This window comes from Phragmites australis, chromosome 16, assembly GCF_958298935.1.
Source record: "Phragmites australis chromosome 16, lpPhrAust1.1, whole genome shotgun sequence".
Taxonomy (NCBI): domain Eukaryota; kingdom Viridiplantae; phylum Streptophyta; class Magnoliopsida; order Poales; family Poaceae; genus Phragmites; species Phragmites australis.
In genome coordinates, this window is record NC_084936.1 from 16,297,319 (window position 1) to 16,308,629 (window position 11,311).

Genomic DNA, 11,311 nt, shown 5'->3' on the forward strand with positions numbered 1-11,311 from the left:
CTTGACCTCGCTGAAGGCACACGGCTCCATGCCGTCCGGAATCTTGACCACTACATTGCCAAAACCAAGGCCTGGTATAATCCCAAGGTGGACCCTTGAAGCTTCGAAGCTGGAGACCTAGTACTCCAGCGCGCCCTAACCTCAGGAAAACTGCACAACAAATGAGAAGGCCCATACCTTGTCCTCGAGTCAAACAAACCTAGCTCCTGCCATCTGGCAGACACTGAAGGAACCCCTCTGGAACACAGTTGGAATGTGGAGACCCTCCGCAAGTACTATGTGTAGAATCCCTCCCCCCCCCCCCCCCCGCTTCCCCCGGCAATCAACTGCCGCATCATTCGGAGGCCCCCGGGCTCAAGCCTCACGGAGCGGCCTAATCCAAGAAAGGTATGCCCTACCACGCATCTCCCCAATTCAGCATTACAGTTCACTTTCGACCTTTACATGGTTCGCTAATAGTCTTAGGTTGACGCATGCTGAGAATAGCCACCTGAGCTAGGTTTTTTTAATATCTACTACAAATAGCTACTTCCTCATCATAGTATATACAAAACTTAGCTAGAGTTGTACCTTGTAGACCCTCTGCTATCTAAAAGGCATAGCCTCCATGGCGGAGAGGCAGATAGCAGCAAGCATCGAAACATAAGTTATATCTTAGTTCGACATGTGCTAAGCATAGTCATCCAACCTAGTCATAACTTATGCTGCAACTAGCTTTTCACTGACAACAGAAGACTATAAAACTTAAGCTATACCTCTATTCAAACAGTAGCCAAGAAAAATTAGCTTAAGTTATACTTTTCCTCAAATAGTGCATAGACATCGAAACTCTCCGCACGCGGAGATGTCTTAAAAAAACCCTCCGACATCTTGAAGGTATTGCCTCCGTGCTGAAGGGGTATAAACCCTCCGCCATCTTGAAGGCATTGCCTCTGTGGCAGAGTGGCAGAACCCTCCGGCGTCTTGAAGGCATTGCCTTCGTGCCGGAGGGTATAGAACCTCCGCCATCTTGAAGGCATTGTCTCTGTGACGGAGTGGCAGAACCCTCTGGCATCTTGATGGCATTGCCTCAGTGTCAGAGAGGTATAGACCCTTTGGCATCTTGAAGGCCTAGCTACCCTCCGTTGCAGAGTGGCAGAACCCTCTGGCATCTTGAAGGCACTGCCTCCATGCCGGAGAGGTATAGACCCTCCGGAATCTTGAAGGCATTGCCTCCGTGCTGGAGAGTTCTAGACCCTCCACCATCTAGAAGTCCTAGCTAGCCTCCATGGCAGAGGGGGAAAAACCTCCGGCATCTTGAAGGCCTAGCTCCGTGCCAAAAAGGTCCAAATCATCTGGCATCTTGAAGGCTTAAAACCTCCGTGCCAAAGTTGTCTGACCCCTCTGGTATCTTGAAGGCCTAGCCTCCGTACTAGAAAGGCGTGACACACCAAATCACTAACCAACAAAGAGTTCCGCTCTGCTGGCACCTAATGCAGCTAAGTATCCCTCAAAAAATCGAATCCCCCGGCCGCTAGCAGCCATAGAATGCGAGGGGGCCGGGTAAGGGGAGGCAAACAAAGTGCCAGTACGATCAAAATTATAAAGGCAAAGAGAGAAGTTAACATAGTTCGTGTTTATTCACATACAAATACTGCACTTTGCTAGCTGTCATACATTGAATCCATGACTAACAAACGTGCTAGCCTGTTGCACCTCCCCGGAGCGCTTCGGGATTTGGAGGACGCTGGATCACCACGCCTCCTCGAGGTGCCTAGGGATCTAGAGGATCAAATCGTGTAGCGGTGCACGAAGTGGCGGCATGGGTACCCCCCACGCGAAGACCTCCTGTCAAAAATAGAGTCCCCCCGAGCTCGAGAAGACGGAGGTTCTGCCGAGAAGGGGTACGTATCAAAGGCAAAAAAGTCCAGCTCCTCTCCCTTATTCTACGAAGCCTTCGCATCCTACATATCCGCTTCCTTTACTTCGGCCATGACGAACTCGAGGATTTTCGAAGGCACCTTTTCGTCAGGACCTTGTGGAAGAACAAAACGCTGAGAGTCGGGCGGACTAGTGGCCTCCCAGGCTATCCACCAGTCGTCCTTCTGAACGAAACACATCTCCTAAGGAGGAGCAAAAATAGAAGCAATGGGGTCCTCCGGTTCCTCCTTAACCAAGACATCGGCGGCCACATCCGGATCCACGCGCTTTTGGGTGTTGCGAGGCAAAACAAAGGTATCCTGCCGCCACTCCCTGGATGCTCCAGACGCACTTGACCCCTCTTCGAAAGTGACATCTCGAGAGTGGGTGAGGCCCCTTCTGGCCTCAGGTCGCCGCACCTGTATGTGCAAATCCTACTCAAGTTAGCCACATGGCACGAGCATTCCAGAACAACACAAACACGAACAGTCACAAACATGAAGCAAGAGAGGGCGGTTAGTAGACTAAGTGTCCAACCCCCCACAAGAAGAGAACGAAAACAAAAAGTAGCCTACTTAGAACTACACCTCCGGCAGCGGAGCTCGAGAGGCGTCGCTCGCATGTGAAGATCGCCCTTGCGGGGCGTTGACCGGAGCAGAAGGATGTCCGGATGAAGGTCGTACGTCAAGAGAATCTTGGCGGGGATCCTGAACCCCCACAGAAGAGCCTAGGCGGGAAGTCCCTTTGGCACCCGGCTTCACTCGAGCTGCCATATACCGCAGCGTAGCGTCTCGGCTGAGCCTCGTCCATACCCCCTGGTGGAAGCTATCCGAGGCTGCGTGGACCTTCGCTGGAAGTGTCTCGAACTCGAAGTCATTGACCATGGAGTCCGGAATTGGCTATCTCAACGCATCAAATTGATGGAGCCCCGCTCGGTGCAGCAACACTAGCTGGAGCTCCAAGGCCACACGTGCGCTGGACCTCATGGAGGCCTCAGCAACGTTGGTTGTCACCTTCGCAGTAGTCTGGAGCTAACACGGCATCTGGGCTAGCGCCTCCAGGTCGGAGGGTACATGCGGTGCCTTGGCTCAGAGTCCGCTCAATGCACCATGGGGGCCCGGGCCGCCTCCGACGTGTGCTCGTATAGCACCTGGCGCTCCACGCGATGTGCCTCCTCTGCTACTTGCACCATCTCCAACACGCCTCAAACTTCAGCCACCGTAACCCAAAGGCCCCGGGCGCTATCCTCTGTAGCCATTCGAGCCGTAGCGGCCTCCTCGAGAGATGCCTCCGCAAGGGCCTAACGGAGCCCTGCCACCTCATCTCGTGCCTCATCATGGGCTGTGCTGCCTACTGTGTGGTGGCCCCAACATGTTCCTACTATGCTGCCTCTTCCCGCCAAAGGCCCTCCTCACGCTCGCGAAGCATCGTCTCCTCCCGCAGGTGACCCTCCACAGACTCTACCTTTTTCTTGGCCTCCTCAAGGGCCTAACGGAGCCCTGCCACCTCATCTCGTGCCTCATCATGGGCTGTAGCAAGGGCCTGGCGGCTGGCGCCGAGCACACCCCAACATCCTCGCCAAAATAGTTGCTACAAAACACAGCATAGGAACGATAAGATGAGCTAAAAAAAATATACAGATACCGGATCCACGAAACTCCGGTTAACTACCTACTTGCAGGGCTGCCGCCGCCAGGCGCGCCTCCACTTCCTCCAGAGGACCCCGGGCCACCAACTGCTCAATCTCTATGCTCCGGAGGAGAGACGAGGCCGAGGCGAAAGCCTTCAACGCCTCCGGTTGCAACACGAAGTCGTCTGGGGTCAGGACCTCAAGGCCGGGGGCCCCCTCAACTGTTACAGAGGCAACCCTTGAAGAGGGTTCAGTGCCACTGGCACCGGTCACCAAAGCCAGGTCGTGGATCAGCTCGACTTCCAATGATTGTGAAATCACGCCCTCCGAAGTGACTATCGGGGACACCTCTGGAGGGGTCGTTGATTCCTCTTGAGGCCCCGTAACCTCAGGAATGGGGGTCGAGGACCCGTCTATACCCATGCCTCCTAGAAACATAAGGAAGTTACCAAAGTCAAGAATCCTTGTGCATCATCATGACAGAACAGAAGCCTACAGGGCGGGAGCTGCCTTACCAATGCCTCCGGTCTCTCCGGCCGAAGGACCCATGACCTCCTCATTATCAGAGAGTATCATCCCCCACCTTGCGCGGAAATCCAGGAAGGCTTCACCACCTCCCCCTCCAGTCTGGCCATGGCCAGCAAGGTCTAGAAGGGCCAGTCCCTTCCCACGATCTCCTCCTCCAGGCTGGGCCTCATCTTTGGCCAGACCGCCTGTGCTTTCGGTGCTTCCAACCCACCTCTGACGCTTCGTACTGTCCAATGACCTCTCGGACGGCTCGGCCACCAAGCCGACCTACGATCCTTCTGAGGTTAGTGGGGGCCGAGCTCGGAGTGGGATAGCGGGAGTCACAAAGGCCATGGCGCAAGAAACCCCGCACCCCCGCTTCGTGGCGACCTTGGGCTCCTGCAGGTTGGGCCACACTGGGGCCTCCACCCTGAGATGAAGGCATATGCAGTTATGCCACTCCCAGCCCCAACCATTCTTATGCGTTGGTTCCACTCCGCGGCAATAGCCGGGCTCAAGAACTCCAACATGATCTCCGCCACTCACTCCAGCGGGAGGCAGTTCTCTGAAAGGTAAAGACGTTTCACATCTGTAGATTCAAAACTAGATAACGAAGAGGACTCACCAGGACTGTTGGTGGGCCCGGAGTACACGTTTGGTTCTTCTTCCCCACCTTCCTCAAAGATATGATTCCAGTCCACCTAGAGGGGTCGGACGCACAACATAGTGAACTCCTCCGTGACATCACACATGCTCATCCTTTTGGCCACCCTTTGAAGGAGCATCAGCCGCGAAGCAAGCTGGGCTTTCGAGATATCCGGCACCAGGGTCTGGACGTACTTGATGTCGCAATTTGTAGAGCAGAGGGGGGATCCAAAGCCAACGTCATAGTAAAACCATCGCTCTGACCACCCGGTGTACCACCAGCTGTTGTTGTCCTTCGCGGGAAATGCATCCATGTACTTCGGCTGGAGCTGGAGGTTCACACTCCCAAAACTGAGGGCCTTCGTCACTCCATCCTCCGTTCGGGTCTTCAGTTGGCAACTCGCATAATGGAGGGTGGCGAAAAGGTTTGCCCTCCCTTCGCACCCCTCTGCTCGCATAGCCTACTGGAAGATGGCTAGGCGGACGATGGCATTGGCATGGAGTTGTGGGAGCTCCACGTAGAAGTAGCGGAGCACCCCTACAAGCAGTGACACTACTGGGAAGCCTAGACCCGCGTCGAAAAAGGCCTCGAACACCACGGCCTCATGGTCCAGAGGCTCTGGAACCTCTTCTCCCCGCGGAGCCTGGGCAACGAATCTGGAGGGGATCTTCTCCTCATCGACCATCCGGTCGAGCTCAGCGTGGTGGATCCTCCTAGTACAACAGTCTACTGGGGATATTTCCTGCTGGCATGGTGGAGCTCCTGGGTGTCCGCCGCCCGGCACGCATCAATGGTCCCGCTCGTCGCCAGCATATTGGTTCCACCCTGGCCACCAGAACTAGCCATATGGATCTCTGGGAGGCGGCGAAAGGCGCTAGGCGATAGAGAAGATGAGAGAACAATGACCGGTGGATGTGCGCGTGCTAAGGCAGGGGCGGCCGAAAGCAGAGGCAGATGAGAGCAAGGTGCAGAGAAAAGCCACCACTTGGCCGAGACACTCTCCTTATAAAGATAAGGGAGGAGCTATTCCCCCCTGGGGAAACACGCGCATGCCCTGATTCCTTCGCCCATGAGCCCATGGTCATGGGAAAGCGCAACCACTCCACACGACTCTCCAACGACGAGGCGCCATGCACCCCCCCATCACTCCACATGGCATAACCACACCATCAATCGCAGTTCACAGTTAATGTCCCCCCTCACATCGAACGGTTAGGTCAATTCGTTTGGACTGGACCTTCCAAAGCCATTCAAGCAAAAACAAAGGACCACAGGCCATCAGCTACGGAGCCAGGAACCACTGGAGGCCTTGCTCCAAAAAACCGTGGGGCCGACCACTCCCCTAACCGTCCTCGTGAGGGGCTACTGTTGGGGGGTCGTCATTAAAGACCCCCGACACCCCCTGGTGCTCCCAGCTTGTGCTTGTGGACCTCATGTCCCCGAAGGCCTTTCGGATCTTCGGGCTCCAGTGGAGTCCTAGACTCCCAGGGATCCAGCCTCCTGGAGTCTGGGTAGGCTCCGCAAAGGCCAAGGAGTGAGTCATCAAGATTAGAGAAAGATCAGCCAGAGGGGGCCCACCAACCGTCCTCCACCTGCAAGGAAGCGACTGGCATTTAATACCGGTGTAAGTAGGAGCCATCCTGACATCTCAGGGCAAGTGGGAATCGTCCTGACAACTTGGCAATGCGACGCTGCAATATGCGACAGGCCGAGCACCACACCTTTCGAGCCACTTGCACCTCTGTATTTGCCATAGTAGATAATATCTTTTGATTAGGAGTAAATGCATCCTACCCAGGCCCATGCCATGCAATTCGACCGGTCCTTGGTCCATGTGGGATAGCGATGGTTTGTATCGCTATCTCTGTAAAGGTATACTTGCATATTTATACCTTGAATGTCACTATAAATACAGACCTTTGGCAGTCAAGCTAAGGGACCAATCTTTTAACGATCAATACATTTGGTGTTCCTTCCTCTCTACTTCTTCTCCAAACTTGAGCCATTCATGTGAGTGTGCTCACGCCATACTTGTTCGTGGAAGATATTTTCTTCCACCAACAATTGACTTTTCAGGCCGACTTACAAAGGCAATCTGTTTGGTTGGGCTTCCGGCTTCTGGGGGCGAGAAGCCGGAAATAAGTCCAACCAAATGGGGCCTAATCAAGTATCTATCCAAACAAGCATAACTTCTTCATTAGAAAATAACTCCAATTAAAAAAAGGATTAAATGGTTAGTTATTCGGGTGTGTATATTTTTTTCATTATTCAGTTTGACGGTGATGATGGTGGGTAGCAGAGATGGTTGAGAAATTTATTGTGATGAAGGCTGAGGTAATACTAGTTTATGATATTTGTAGTTTTCTTTAGTTGATCTCAAAGTGTACATCAAAGCTACAGATTTAAACACAAAGATCGCCCTTGCAGCTGTGTCTGATCAAAGATGATCATGACCATGAAGTCGATTTATCGTTACTACTTTCCTCTTGCATGCTGTCAGTATAACACCTTGTACTGCAAGATTAGTAAGAAGCACCACGAAGCAACTACTGTAGATGTGAATAGATTATTTAATTCAAATGATTTGCCTACGGGAAATTAGATAAAATCTATTGTTCGTGTATCCACCTAGGATTTCATAAGTGGTCTTCATGTTGATGGCTCTCTCTTCGTTATATTTTCCTTAGGCATTATCATCAATACAAACTTGCAGATATTGTTAGTAAAGTTGGTACCAGGATCATCCGAATGGTCTTTGATTTTTAGACACTCAAAATTCAATAAAACGAAGTTGAAAGTTGTGGTTGGGTGGAATGCACAATCAAGAGAGAAAAGTATAATATAGTGCATGCAAATATATGAAAGCAGTGTTTTGATTTGACCAGCACACAACCATTTGAAAAATAAACTTTCCCAAATGTTTCAACAAGTGTGGACATAGTTTAGGCTCCACTACATGGTCCAATTTTAAATGGATTAAAATTAGTGTAAAAGTCTCTCTCTCTCTCTCAAGCATGTATAACTGATCTTCCGTTGTAACAGCGACTCATTATTAAGGAGTGGGACTTGAACCCAAGACCTCAACAAACACAACCACATGCTTTACCACCAAAACACATATATGGTAGGCAGTTAGTAGATTGTCATACCACCAAAACACATATATGGTAGGCAGTTAGTAGATAGTCAATGAATTGTTGCCAACACCTGTACTAGTTTTGAGTCCCATGATCTACATACTAAATGAGTTATTTGTGGGGTTTTTTTGGTTTTTAATCTATGTCTTGTCACTACTACGAACCGGCCTTATATGCCGGCCCGTCACTGCCGGTTCGTGAGCTGCGCGAGAAGAATCAGCCATCATAGCTTATGAACCGGCAGTGATAAGGATCATCACCGCCAGCCGATGGTTTGAGCCAGTAGTGATGTCCAGCTCTAGTATCATTGCCGGCTAAATCCACCAACCGATAGTGCTTGTTGGACATCATTGTCAGCATAGTGGTATGAGCCAACAGAGATGTGTACAGTATAAAACAGTGGCCCTTCCTCAAGCCCAAGCAAAATACCGTCCCCAGTGACCTTCCTCACCCTCACCGACGCACCACCGCTTTTGACCCCTCTCCATCCAATTCCATTGCTCGATGAGCTTCATAGTGCCACACCTAATATTTTGCGCATGCTAGTTCGGTCGTAGCCCATCGTTCGCCTAGTGCTCCGTGTAAGCTGGTGTTGCCGCGCCGCTTGCCTTCCTGCTGCAGCTAGCTATCTTCCAACCGAGCCCGACCACCCATTCTCGCCATTGCCGCGCAAGAGCTGTTGGGAGCTGCGCCAAGAGCTCGTCCACCACCTCCCCGAATCGAAGCCCGACTAGAGCTCCCACGCGCGCCCCTTCCTCTTCCTCGCTAGCCACCACAGCGAGCTCACCCACCTTGCTGACGAACTCCGGGCCGTGAGCCGCCTCTGCCCGAGTTGAATGCACAGTGAGCTTCACCATGGTCCAGGGATCCTCGCAGCTCCCTTCCCTTCCACTCTCTCCCTCTGCAGCGCGCCACCACCATCTGCCTAGCTTCGCCGCCCACCACGATCGCTGCTGGTCGTGCTTGCCGCTGTACATGCCGCCGCCGACCCCTCAAACGAGTTCACCATAGTGCGTTGAGCATTTTGGTACATCTCCCCATCCAAGCTCTGCCACCTTTTGCCGCCGGCGACCGATCAAAGTCAGTCAACAGCGATCGGAAAATCCAGAAAATGCCGAAAGGAATATTAGTTGTATTGATACAGCTGAAATAATCTATAATTTATAGAAAAATATCTAGAGCTCAAAAAAATATGAAACCAAGTTTGTTAGTTTTATTTTGTCATGATCTACATGACAAAAATACATGCATGCATGAAATGTCCACTAAAATACCTCTATTTTATTAAATATGTTGTAACTTGTTAATCCATAATTAAATCTTGAAATATCCAAAATTGGTCAATCAAACATTGTTAATCTTATTTTGTCATGATTTGTACAGGAAAAATATATTTCAAGCATGAAACACTTGTTTAGCACCAATTATTTGTTAATCTTCATTAAGCCTTTTAAATTTGATTAATTTCTACAGAAATTAATAAAAATCATAAAATGTGAAATTAATTTTTTTAGGTCTTCTGTATGTATACCTTACACAGTAAAAATACCTTTTGCCATGTTGAGTACTTCCCTCATGTGAGTTTGTTTGAACTACCTCATTTAATTTTGGATTTAACAACAACAAGCATGTAATTTGGTTAATTAAGTGGGCAAATGAACTCCAATTCATGTGATTCTTCCTCTACTGCATTCATAACCTCATTCACTACATCTCTACCAAATTTCATGTCATTTGGATCACATCTCACGACATTTCATTCATTCTCATTTCTCACTGCACTTTATCGCTCTTTAGAGAACGACGTCGTGGAGTATCACGAGGTTGATCCCGAGGGTGAATGTGCTATTTAATTTTGATAAGTTATTGCTATATGTATGTCATGCATGTAAGAGTTGAATAATAATAAAAATTTCTAGGGATGACACCAACAAACACTCATCGAAAGCGGACGCGAAAGCATACAAAAGGCGGCTCCTCCAACCCAAGCTAATTGCCGGTAGGAGATGGCGAGGTAATTTTTTTGTTGGTGATTGCAAAATCTTCTAGATATTATGCATTTGGATTTACAGTTATGATATAATTGTAGATGGATAGAAGATGGATGTACAATGCGAGTCGTGTGAGAGCAGAGTACAAGAACGGCGTGGAGTATTTCCTGCTAGCAGCTGCAGCGCACAAGTCAAATACACAGTCTTAATACATGTGCTGTCCACGAGTCGATTACGAGAATAAGAAGTAGTATTCAACCACCTAGCAGATACATTCCCACTTGATGCCAAGGGACTTTATGCCTGGCTATACCCGTTGGATCGAGTACGGTGAAGCTGAGATTGTACAGGAAGGGCAATACATTGGAAGAGAAGATGAATACTAATGCACCGATATGCCGACTGATGAATACACCGATATGTCACCTTCCAGAGATACGTTGGTGAATGATGATTTAGAGCAGATATCAGCTGACGCCGATGATGATGATCTTGAGCAGATGTTGCACGATAGGGAGGGAAACTTCACCAATGAAAGAGAGTTTCAAAAGTTCCAGCATATGGTAGAGGCCTCTAAAACATTACTGTTCTCGGGCTGCGAGAAGGAGCACACAAAGTTTCATATCGTGCTTTCACTGCTACAATTGAAGACAAGCAATGGGTGGTCTGATACAAGCTTCACAGAGTTGTTACTATTTTTGAAGAAATTGCTTCCAAAGGGAAATGTGCTGCTAGAAAACACGTACCAGGCTAAGCATGTTGTGTGCCCATTGGGGTTGGAAGTACATAAAATACATGCATGTCCAAATGATTGCATGTTGCATCGCGGAGAGCATGTAGACTTGGAAGCGTGTCTCGTTTGTGGTGCAGCATGGTACAAGCGTGACGGTGATGATATCGATGGTGAAGGAAAGAAGAAAAGATCTCCCGTCAAGGTGATGTGGAATTTTCCTATAGTTCCCTGTTTGAAGCATTTATTCACAAACAAAAGGCATGCCGAATTGATGCGATGGCATGCTGAGGAGCACAAGGATGATGGAATGCTGAGACACCCTACTGATTCTACGCAGTGGAGAAATATCTATAGGAAATACAAGAAGTCCTTTGTAGAAGATGTGAGGAATATAAGATTTGGGTTGAGTACAGATGGGATGAATCAATTCGATAACATGAGCAGTAGTCATAACACTTGGCCTGTGACTCTATGTATCTACAACCTTCCTCCTTGGTTGTGTATGAAGCGGAAGTACATTATGATGCCGATGCTGATACCAGGGCCGAGGCAACCTGGCAACGATGTCGATATCTACTTGAAACCATTAATGGAAGATCTTGTACCGGGCCAGACTGTCAAAGGCTATTGTGCATACGTGTATTGATTGGATGAAACAGAGAGCTTATGGCTGAAGAACAGCAAAAAAATAGTGTACCTAAGTCATCATAAATATCTTCGCAAGGATCACCCGTACTGCAGCAACAGCAGAGCTTTTGATGGGAAAGT